Raw genomic sequence first — 12,582 nt, forward strand, 5'->3', positions numbered from 1 at the left:
CTCTCAAATATCACAGAAGATCCAACCATAGGAGGAAAGCAAGTGCCTATTTTATTTGACAGTTAGAAGGCTGGTAACTTTTGCCAGAACTGCCTCAATGGAGTAGAGAGATTGGAAGCCAGATTGCAGTGGGTTGAAGACTGGGTGGGAGACAGCAAGTATAGACAATTCTTTTCAGAGACATGGCAGTCTAGCTCGTGGGAGGCAAGGGTGGAGGATTCTTTAAGGAGAGTGGGTGAGTGAGCATCTGTGCTTGATGGGAAGGTCCCAGTAAGGAGGGAGAGGTTGAAGGGGAACAGCAGGGTCCCTCATGGAACAGGTCCTGAGGGTGAGCGGGTGGGAGGTGGGAGGGGATGAGCCCCAGCCCCCAGGGACCACCTCGCCCGCTGGAGTAGACGGCCAGAAGGAAGGGAACAGATTGCTCAGATTCCATCAGGAACTTCTTCTGGATTCCCAGGCTAGGACTTGGGTGGGCTCACACAGGTAATTCCACATGACATTCCTGCTCTGGGTGAAATGAATGCATCCCCGTGTAGATGAATAAAAAGTGACTTCAGTCTCATAACTGGAAAAGAAATAGCATAAGAAGCTATTTTGGCCCAAAGTAGGTTAGTGAGGATGGGAAGGAGATGGAGCGCAGGAGGAGCTTTGGAGAGCCGGAAGAGACACAGCTCGGCGACTGATGGTTGGATGGTGGGAGTGCGGGGGGCAGTCGTGAGAACGGCAAGGTGGGGGACAATGGTGCTCACCTGGGAGGAGGAGGAGGAGGGTGGTATTTTTAACCGTGATAAAGAGCAGGGGAGGGAAGGTTTTGAGGAGGAAGATAATGAGTTCCTGTTTGTGCAATGTGCTGGGAAGGCTGAGTGGGTGGTGCTAAGAGTTCGGCTTTGCTGGGCTGGGAGGTGGGGGGTAGGGGGGTGGGCTTGAAGGTGGTGGGAAGCAAGGAAGAGGAGGAGGAGGGCTCTGCACAGTTGGTGAGTTGGGGAGGAAGCTCCTAAAAAGTTAACCCTCTTTATGAGCTTCTCTCAGCCTTGCTTTGTAGTCATAAAGCAGGGTTTCTCATCCTTGGTGCTATCGACACATTGGACCCAACAGTTCTTTGCTGTGGGAGCATCTCATGCGTTATAGCATGTTTAGCAGCACCCACTAAATGCATAGCATCCTTCCGGCTCGGACGACCAAAAATGCCTCCAGACATTGCAAGATTGCCCCTCATTGAGAACCACTGCTCTTGTCCTCAGTTAACTTAAAACTCACTCTTTAAAAAGTTGCAACTTTGGATTATCTTTTTTAGCAGAAACCCCTATTCCCAGCTGCAGAGTCAGATTGTCTGGGTTCAGATCCTGGTCTCAAGACCCCACTGGTTTCATTGTTGTTGTTGTTTAACGTTTTATTTTTCCTCTGTAGAATGAGGTTTTTGAGAGGTTGAAAGGAAATAATCCAGGTAAAGCACTTGGCTTACGCGGTCACATGCTATTATTAGTAATGCTCGCAGTGGGGTGTAGGCACTGGTGAGATCTCTACTGAGCATTTGGAAATCTGGGCTTGGAGAAATGGACATCACAGATGGATTGGGTTGGACCAAAAGTTCATTTGGGTTTTTCCATAACATGTTAGGGAAATACCTACACACACTTTTTGGCCAACCCCATATCACAGATAAGAGGTCAGCCTTAAAGCCATGGACAGCTATCAAATGGCCTGGAGAGACTGATTGATAGGAAGAAGAAGGGAGTGGAAAGCCAAAACCCCTACTGAGCAGCTGGAGGATAAGGCATCTGTATTTCACATTTGGGTGGTCAGAAATGTAGACAGGGAAGAGGTGTGAGTTTTTCAGCCAGTCAGCATTGAGCAACTGCCCTGAACTTTGGGTGATGAGAGGCATGACAGCAGATTACTGTATTTGGGGAGGATGACAGTCATGTTGATGTGCCCATTGAGTGCTCATGTGTCAGGTGCTATGCAGATATTAAGGCTCATTTAGTGCTCTCAACCCTGAATATTCATCGGAAGGACTGCTGCTGAAGCTGAAGCTCCAATACTTTGGCCACCTGATGTGAAGAGCCAACTCAACTAGAAAAGACTCTGATGTTGGGAAAGATTGAAGGCAGGAGGAGAAGGGAATGACAGAGGATGAGATGGTTGGATGACATCATCCACTCAATAGAGATAAGTTTGAGCAAACTCTGGAAGATAGTGAAGGACAGGAAAGCCTGGCGTGCTGCAGTCCATGGGTTGCAAAGAGTTGGACACAACTTAGTGACTGAACAACAACAATGCTCACAGGTACCACTTATTATCCCCATTTTCTAGATGAAGAAACTGACATATAGAGAAGGAGGTGAAGGAAGGTGAATTTATCAGAAAGGTAAGAGGGGAGGAGAAGGGCCTCAGTGCAGAAACCACGGGAGCCAAAGCAGAGCTCCATGAACCCTGTGCATCCATCAGTGTCAGGAAACCAAGTGTGAGGCAGGTGCAATGGGCTGGAGGGCAAGACGCAGGGGGCCCTCACGATGGTGAATGGTCAGCTCTGCCATGTCCAGCCACACTGGAGCCCAAGGCAAAAGGGAAAAAAAAAATTCAGCCATATTGACCTTGTCTTTATGTAACATTTTGAAATGTTGTTCATCTTGGAATTTTTACATTAATTTTTCTTTTTAAAAGGATTGCAAAAAAAAAAAGGACTGCATTAAAATATTTCTTATCTTGATCACTGAATTTGTTGGCACCTGTTCAGATGGATTGAACAGAATGCCAGAGTCTTCCAGGCTCCTTGACATTGCTGCTTACAAGTCAAATTCCAGCCTGTGTCACTCCCCTGTTCCTGAGGGAGGAGGAAGCAAGAGTCTTGATTTCAGCCAATGGGGAGGAGGTCATTCTACAGGAAACAAATGCTTTTTGTAAGAGGAAATGGACACTATGCACCAAAATCTAACAAATATCCCTTACAAGAGGTTGCCTTTGGGGCGAGCTGAAGATCCTTGGTGCGAGAAGAAAACATTCTAGGGTGTGGGGACGTGCGGAGAGGAGGTAAGGAAAGAATGGAAATTGACATGCAGAATCAACTGCTTAAAAACTGCACTGGGGCTTCCCAGGTGACACTAGTAGTAAAGAACCCGCTGCCAATGCAGGAGACATAACAGACATGGGTTCAATCCCTGGGTCGGGAAGATCCCCTGGAGGAGGACACGGCAACCTACACCAGTATTATTGCCTGGAGAACCCCATGGACAGAGGAGCCTGGCGGTCTACAATCCATACGGTCACAAAGAGTTGGATACGAATCTGAAGTGACTGAACATACAGTGCAAGAGCTGCATTGCAGGGACTTCCCAGGTCCAGTGGTTAAGGCTCTGCACTTCCAATGCAGAGGGCTTGGGTTCAATCCCTGGTAGGGGAACTAACATCCCACATGCTGCTCAGCTCGACCAAAAAACTCCCCAGATAAACAGTTAAAATAATTCAAAAAAAAATTTTTTTTATAAAGAACTGCACTGCAGTCAGTAGCCTGGGTTTAAATTCTGGCTCAGCTACTAGTAGTGTGATTTTGCTACTCGCTTCAAGTGTTAAGCCTCAGTTTCCTGGCTATAAAATGGGGATAATAAAAGTACCCATATCATAAAGTTATTAGGAAGATTAAATGGATTAAGCCACACCAAATTCTTGCACATGATAAATATTCAGTGTTTTTTCCTTTTTTAATATTGTGATATCAGTGTCTTAAAAATTATTATTTTTCAAGCTCCAGAGTAATGAAGGGGAGAGACAGAATATTAACATGAAGCTTAGAGGGACTCCAGGGAGGACTTTTGTTCATTTCTTTGTTTTTCCAGCTGGGAGAGCTCTTGCAGAGAGCAGAAGAGAGGAACAGACAGAAGCAGTGGTGTGCAGTAAGTCCCCTCCCCAAGCTGGGAAGAGTTGTTAAACCTTCTCAAGCTGGACTCACCAATTCGCAGAAAGGTTAATGGCTGCAGCACAGTTGCATATGTCCGGCTAGCATCATCAGAGATAGAATCCAGGTTTCCTGATGCCCAGGGAGCTATTTCTCCTGAAAACCTGGTCCCTGTACTGTATCTAGTCTTTGTCAGTCCTGGAGCCTCCCCTTGATTCCAGGTCACAAGAATGTGAGATGTGACGATGTCTTCCTCATCACACAGCTAACAAAACTCCCCTTTGCCAAAGCAGAACCTGAAAGGGTCCGGTAAGATGAACACCCGAGGGCACTCCCTCCGGAGATACTGAACATTGGGGGAAATGCTTTGTGTCCTTAGTTGATTAATTTTGAAAGCTTCGTTTCCAGTTATAATGGAGTTTTGTGACAAAAGTTTCAGACAAATAGGTCGTTGCCACAATCTCTTAAGGAAGGAAGGAATGTCCTCTTCTGTTTTGAGTGAAGTTAATAAGGGCTTCAGGCTTCCCTAGTGGTTCAGTGGTATAGAATCCTGCTGCCAATGAGAAGACTTGGGTTTGATCCCTGGGTTGGAAAGATCCCCTGAAGGAGGAAATGGCAACCCACTCTCGTATTCTTGCCCGGATGATCCCATGGACAGAGGAGCCTGGCGGGCTGCAGGCAGTCCATGGTTTTGCAAAGAGTCAGACACGACTTAGCGAATAAGCAACAACAATATGGGCTTCACCCTCTCCTCCACCTGAGAATCCCAGGTGGCCCAGAGCAAACCTTCCTTGACCTTTTGGGGTGGGGTTGGCTTCTCTCTATGCCCGCAGCATATGGGGATCAATGTGGAAGGAGACTTTACTGCAGTGAACCTCACCGCTCCCCTGTAGACCTAGGGCAGGGGTACTCTTACTCGCCTCTACACTCCCAATGCCATACATAGTGTGTGCTCAACCCATGTCTCATGAATGACTGCTTGAATACTTTACGAAACATTGCTGCTCATCAGCTATGTGAGAAAACCCACTCACTTCCTAAGTAAGTAAAATCAGTCAAGAAGGTTTCCCAGCAGGCTTCTCAAGCTGGCAGAATACATTGTCCAAGTTGAAGCAGCTACGTGTGTTAATAGCAGTAACTGTGATATTTTTGTTGTTCAGTTACTCAGTTGTGTCTGACTCTTTGTGACCCCATGGACTGCAGCACTCCAGGATTCCCTGTTCTTCGCTATCTCCTGGAATTTGCTCCAACTCATGTACATTGAGTTGATAATGCCATCCAACCATTTCATATTCTATTGCCCCCTTCTCTATCTGTCCTGAATCTTTCCCAGCATCAGAGTTGTTTCCAATGATGATTAACAGTGATGATAATAACCAATAATAGTTAAAATATATTGAATGATTACTGGATGCCTGGCACTGTTCTCATGAGTCTAATGGTGCTTTCCAATGATTATCTCAGTCTCAGAATAAACAGGCAGTATAAGGCTATCATATGTACAGAGAAACCAAGACTTGGAAAAGTTGCACAGAGAGGATCTGTCTTTGGAATGATTCACTAATTAGACTTGTGCTCTCTGCTCTGACTGCTCTGCTCTCTGCTTAGATTTGTGCTCTTTGAGCTCCAGATCAAAATAGGGCATGGAGTTTGCAGACTCCAAATCTATGGAGTTTATTGTGTATCTGAGCTGTAGATTTATGTCATAAAATAATAGGTCCCTCTAGTCAGTTCCTACTGTTTCAGAAAAGGCAGAAAAATCCTCCCTCATTGGTTTTGTAAATAGTCCTTAATTGAACTCAGCATTGGTATCATTACCACCAAGTTCTGTAATTAAACAGCCTGGAGATGCTTTGCTAGGTTGCTGCTACAGAGATATTTACATATCTGTGTTATAACTCTAGGCGAGACTTTCAGCATGTAAATTGCTCATCCAGCCACAATTGTAGCTGCTAGGAAACTGCCTGGGGCCATTTTAGGGGAATGAGACAGCTAGAGGATTCCCCCAAAGCCAGCTGTTGCCAGCCCAGAATAATAACACTAACAATTAAGAACTAACATTTGTACAGTCCTTTAAAAATTACAAGACACGTTCTTATTCAGTGACTTGCCTAGTTTTTAATTCTTGGGATAGTGGGAGGAGAAGACTGCTATGAGGGTTATTATTTTAAAGAAGAACCACCCCCCCACCGCCCCCCTTGCCCCGCCAATAGCACACTGTTTCATTCCACAAATATTTAGTGAGCACTTACTATGTGCTAGGAACTATACTAGGTGCTGAAATGTCATGATGAATAAAACAGACATTGTCCCTGGACTCATGAAGCTTATAGTCTAATAGGGAAGAAAGACCATGATCAAATATTATAAACAGATATATGTAAAATTATAGCAATTGCAGTGCTACCAGAGAGGCAAAAAGTACAACGTGAGCTTAAAATGAAGATATTTAACCTAATCAAGATGAGGGTAAATTTTGCCAAGCTGTGATGGGTAGGAATCAATGAGACAAGAAAGAGGAAAGTGTGTTCTAAACAGGGGGAACAGCATGTATAAAGGCCCCAGCGCCCAGGAGAGTGTATCAGTTAGCTTCTGCTGCATTAAAAAACACCCCCAAAACTTAGCGGCTTTAAAACCATCATTTAGCTCATAATGAGCTAAATAATTCTGTGGGTTGGCAACATGGCTAGAATCAGGTAGGTTGTGTTCCTCTGATCTCGGTTGGGTTCACTCATTCATACCTTGTGGTCAACTTCCAGGTCAATGAATGGCTCATCTCTATTTCATATAGCTGTTCCTTCTCTAGCAGGTGAGGCCAGGTTTGTTGACAGAGCAGCAGGGTTCTGCAAGAAGCTTCGAGAACTCTTATGCCCTAGGTTCAGAACTCACACAACCTTATTTCTGCCACATTCTACTGGCCAAAGCACCTTCAAATATGATTAATAAGATATCAGTTCAGTTCAGTCGCTCAGTCGTGTCCGACTCTTTGTGACCCCATGAATCGCAGCACGCCAGGCCTCCCTGTCCATCACCAACTCCCAGAGTTCACTCAGACTCACGTCCATTGAGTCCATGATGCCATCCAGCCATCTCATCCTGGGTCGTCCCCTTCTCCTCCTGCCCCCAATCCCTCCCAGCATCAGAGTCTTTTCCAATGAGTCAACTCTTTGCATGAGGTGGCCAAAGTACTGGAGTTTCAGCTTTAGCATCATTCCTTCCAAAGAAATCGCAGGGCTGATCTCCTTCAGAATGGACTGGTTGGATCTCCTTGCAGTCCAAGGGACTCTCAAGAGTCTTCTCCAACACCACAGTGCAAACGCATCAATTCTTCAGCGCTCAGCCTTCTTCACAGTCCAACTCTCACATCCATACATGACCACAGGAAAAACAATGGCCTTGACTAGACAGAACTTAGTCGGCTAAATAATGTCTCTGCTTTTGAATATGCTATCTAGGTTGGTCATAACTTTTCGTCCAAGGAGTAAGTGTCCTTTAATTTCATGGCTGCAGTCACCATCTGCAGTGATTTTGGAGCCCCCCAAAAATAAAGTCTGACACTGTTTCTACTGTTTCCCCATCTATTTCCCATGAAGTGATGGGACCAGATGCCATGATCTTCGTTTTCTGAATGTTGAGCTTTAAGCCAACTTTTTCACTCTCCTCTTTCCCTTTCATCAAGAGGCTTTTTAGCTCCTCTTCACTTTCTGTCATAAGGGTAGTGTCATCTGCATATCTGAGGTTCTTGATATTTCTCCCGGCAATCTTGATTCTAGCTTGTGTTTCTTCCAGTCCAGCATTTCTCATGATGTCCTCTACATATAAGTTAAATAAGCAGGGTGACAATATACAGCCTTGACGTACTCCTTTTCCTATTTGGAACCAGTCTGTTGTTCCATGTCCAGTTCTAACTTTTGCTTCCTGACCTGCATACAGATTTCTCAAGAGTCAGGTTAGGTGGTCTGGTATTCCCATCTCTTTCAGAATTTTCCACATTTTATTGTGATCCACACAGTCAAAGGCTTTGGCATAGTCAATAAAGCAGAAATAGATGTTTTTCTGGAACTCTCTTGCTTTTTCCATGATCCAGCGGATGTTGGCAATTTGATCTCTGGTTCCTCTGCCTTTTCTAAAACCAGCTTGAACATCAGGAAGTTCACAGTTCACGTCTTGCTGAAGTCTGGCTTGGAGAATTTTGAGCATTACTTTACTAGCATGTGAGATGAGTGCAATTGTGCAGTAGTTTGAGCATTCTTTGGCATTGCCTTTCTTTGGGACTGGGATGAAAACTGACCTTTTCCAGTCCTGTGGCCACTGCTGAGTTTTCCAAATTTGCTGGCATATTGAGTGCAGCACATTCACAGCATCGTCTTTCAGGATTTGAAACAGCTCAACTGGAAGTCCATCACCTCAACTAGCTTTGTTCGTAGTGATGCTTTCTAAGGCCCACTTGACTTCACATTCCAAGATGTCTGGCTCTAGATTAGTGATCACATCATCATGATTATCTGGGTCGTGAAGATCTTTTTTGTATAGTTCTTCCGTGTTTTCTTGCCACGTCTTCTTAATATCTTCTGCTTCTGTTAGGTCCAGACTATTTCTGTCCTTTATCAAGCCCATCTTTGCATGAAATGTTCCCTTGGTATCTCTAATTTTCTTGAAGAGATCTCTAGTTTTTCCCATTCTGTTGTTTTCCTCAATTTCTTTGCACTGATAGCTGAAGAAGGCTTTCTTATCTCTTCTTGCTATTCTTTGGAACTCTGCATTCAGATGCTTATATGTTTCCTTTTCTCCTTTGCTTTTTGTTTCTCTTCTTTTCACAGCTATTTGTAAGGCCTCCCAGAGAGCCATTTTGCTTTTTTGCATTTCTTTTCCATGGGGATGGTCTTGATCCCTGTCTCCTGTAGGATCTTAGAAATGGAAAGTGAGTCCAGTGCAGGTAACAAAAAGTAGCTGTGTACCAAAAATCATTTGAATGAATGGAAGGATGAATACCCAATATATGATCGTCATCAGCATCTCCAGCCCATGCAATATTGTACTCATGGTCTGGAACTAGTTTCTCTGCCTTGGGCTTTTTTTTTTTTTTTTTTTTTTAACTCCTTGTTCTTGCCCCCTCCACAGTGAGGTCAGAGGGTTTTAGCTAAAATGTAAACTTGAATTTTTAGTGTTTCCCCAGTGCCTGCCAACATGATTGGTACATTAAAATCACCAGGAGGGGCTGTTCAAGAGAGACTTGTACCCTCCACTCTAGATTCACTGAATCAGAATTTTGAGGCTTGGAACCTAGGATCACTATTTTTTGAAAGCTATCCCAAGGAATTAGATGAAACCAGTCCAGCTTTCAGGAGAGCTGCTGGCTACAAGGTTGTCCAGATTCAAATGTTCTTTAGCCATATTGATCTCATCAGCTCAGACACTGCCTTCTTTAAAAAACATTTTCTCCCTTCCCTTCCCATAATCCCTGGGACCAATGTCTTCCTTCATGGTGTTCCTATGATACCTGATATAGGGTTTGTATTGCCAGCAATGCGGGAGACCCTGCTTCGATTCCTAGGTCAGGAAGATCTGCTGAAGAAGGGACCGGCTACCCACTCCAATATTCTTGGGCTTCCCTTGTGGCTCAGATGTATCATACTATTATTATTCAAAAAGCGTTAAAATTGGTTAACATATCTGCCAACTTTCCCCCTCCCCAGCCTTTCCCTCCACTCTCATGGATCCTGTGAGGTCCCTGAAAGTTGTCATCATCGTATTAGCTAACTTCAGTGCCTACCAGAGGGCCTGGTACAAAATCGATCCAATTTGGGATCAACTGATCTAATCCAGTTGATCCAAGTGTACATTGATGGCTGAATGAATAAATGAAACATGGTTGGTACATATATCATGTGTGCTTAGTCACTCAGTCGTGTCTGACTCTTTGCAACACCATGGACTGTAGCCCGCCAAGCTCCTCTGTCGATGGGATTCTCCAGGCAAGAATATTGGAGTGGGTTGCCATTTCCTTCTCCAGCGGATCTTCCTGACAGGGATCGAACTCAGATCTCCTGCACTGCAGGCAGGTTCTTTACCATCTGCGTCACCGGGAAAGCCATTGTACATATATTATTCAGGTGCAAAGAGAAAGGAAATTCTAGTACATGCCACACAACGTGGAAGAACCTGGACATTCTAAGTGAAATAAGATGGTCATGTGAAGACAAATGCTGTATAATTCCACTTACAGAAGTACCTAGAGAAGCCAAGTTCATAGAGACAGAAAGTCAAATGGGGGTTGCCAGGGACTGGGAGAGGGGGTAATGGGAAATTATAGTTTAATGGGCCCGGAGTCTCCAGTATACAAGATAGAAAGAGTTCTGGAGATGGATGATGGTGAGATGGATGGGGATTGTACAACAAAGTGAATATACTTAATACCACTGAAATGTACACTTTAATATGGCACCGTATTTAAGATGGTAAATCGTATGTCATGTATATTTTATTCATACCCATGATTAAAAATTTAAAGAGTTGAACCAATGAAAGTATGGACGGTCACCAGGCATCTGTTGAACGCTTGCGGAATCAGAGCATTTCCTGACACGATGACTTTGCCAGAGACCAACTCATGGCCTCTATTATAACTTGGAGTCTTTAAAATAATGGCTCTGCACATATTCCATAAAGCCACCGATGGGTGACGGCCAGCTGAGGCTCTGCCAGCCCTTCTAGCTCCCCGTCTATCTCCGCCTGGCTCCTGAGGCTTGGCTCTGCTCCCGTTTTTCTTCTCCATTCCTGCCTGTGGTCTGGGTACTGCTCTCTCTCGCAGACTCGGAATTGGCGTGTCTCTCCCCCTGTGGCTGTCTCTGCCCATGACCCCCACAGCTAACAGACTCCGCCCCAGATGGACCTGAAGGACTCTGTTCCCAAATCAGGCCAGCCTCCTTGGAAGAAGGAATCAGATCAAAAGTTCTTCCTTAAATAGAGCCAAGGTCTCTGTGCTTAGAGCTTTTCTTCCTGTGATTCGATTCTACCTTCTAGAACAATACAGGACAAGCCCGACTCTTTTCACAATCCAACAGCTCTTTAAACACTCAAACATACTATCCCCAAATATTCCCAATTTCTCAAATAGCAGATTTTTTTTTTTTTCTTTTGGCTGCACCTTGGAGCCTGTGGGATCTTAGTTCCCCGACCAGGGACCAAACCCAGTGCCCCCTGCACATGAAGCATGGAGTCTTAACCATTGGACCATTAGGAAAGTCTACAAATAACAGATTTCTAGATCCTTCCCTCCACTCCTTTGCTCTCGTCTGACCCAATGGCTGTTTATTCACATCCTTCTAAAATAAGGCTCTTAGAAGTACATAAATTCTCCAGGTGGCACCTGACCAGTGCAGAAGAGAACAGGATTATTATTTCTAGGATGTGGACCCAAATTTGCAGAATCCTGAAATGAATCCAAATATCCATTATGTTTTTTAACTCAGCTATAAACTCAAAGTCAGCCTGTTTAACCACACACTTCCTACGTGGCCCAAACCGCAATCAAATGATTACCTGAAATGTCTACACGCACTACACATGGAGTGGCCATTGAGCTATTTCAACAGTTGTAATATCATTTTGTTTGTTTGGTTTAAAAGTTCATCAATTTACACCCGGAAATGAATTCTCTAGCCCTCACCCCATTTACATTTACAGTCAGCTCTCAGATTTCACGGGCTGGTTGTCTTCACTTGCCCAAGCAAATCTCACCTCTTTCTCCTCAGAATCTGATGCAGTTATTTTGGGGGGATCCTCAAGGGGATCTCACGTGGGCTCTGAACAGACTTCTCAGCTTCATCTCCTCCAAGCTCTCTGAGGTTGTCTTCTGCCCTTGAAGCCCTCCCACCTGGCACAAAACAGGTACCCAGACTGATATCTTCCAGAGGCCCCAGTGCTGCAGACTTGAGCCCCCTTCATTTCCCCATGGCTTTTGCCGAGGTCCCCCCTCTGCAGGGGTGTCCACAAGGAATGCCTTTGAGGGAACTCCTATACCCTCGCTTTCCATCACCCCAAATCCAAACTCAGGATGTAAACTGCAAATAGAAGCATCTTTAGAATTCTTTGCCATTCTGGTCTCCAACCCACACACTAAGCAAAAACAGTGTGATCACTGTGCAAACATAGCTCTGAAACACTAGAGAGGGTCTCACACTTTCCCTGGGTCCCTAGTCCCCTTTCTGTTCAGATGATAAAACTGAGATCTGACAGGAAAGGTTATTTTAGCAGAGAGACAGTGTTAAAATGCTAAAGCTAGGAATAAATCCTGATCCCCCAAGACCTCCCCACCTCCGGAAATCATACTCACCCCATCCAAAAAAATCTCCCAACAAAGTTAAGTACCTTCACGATATTTATCTAGAACCTTCAAGATATTTCTTTAAATGTGATTCAGAAGGTATGTTTTGTGTTAAATCCAATAAGTCATTCAATCCATGGCCCTCTCTTCACCTCAATACTTCACTGTTGTTCCCCAGTGGATACAACTACGTATCAGTTGGGAAAAGATTGATGAAATCCAGTAGTGATATTGCTAGAAAACACGAAGGCTTTCTTTCTTAAAACTGTCAGTTGAACAAGTTTTTCCTTGAGGGTGAATACTAAAAAAAGATAAAGCAGGTGAATCTCACATTTTTCTGAGATGGCGAGCTAAGGTTCCTCTC

This window comes from Capra hircus, chromosome 14 (genome assembly GCF_001704415.2).
Source record: "Capra hircus breed San Clemente chromosome 14, ASM170441v1, whole genome shotgun sequence".
Taxonomy (NCBI): Eukaryota; Metazoa; Chordata; class Mammalia; order Artiodactyla; family Bovidae; genus Capra; species Capra hircus.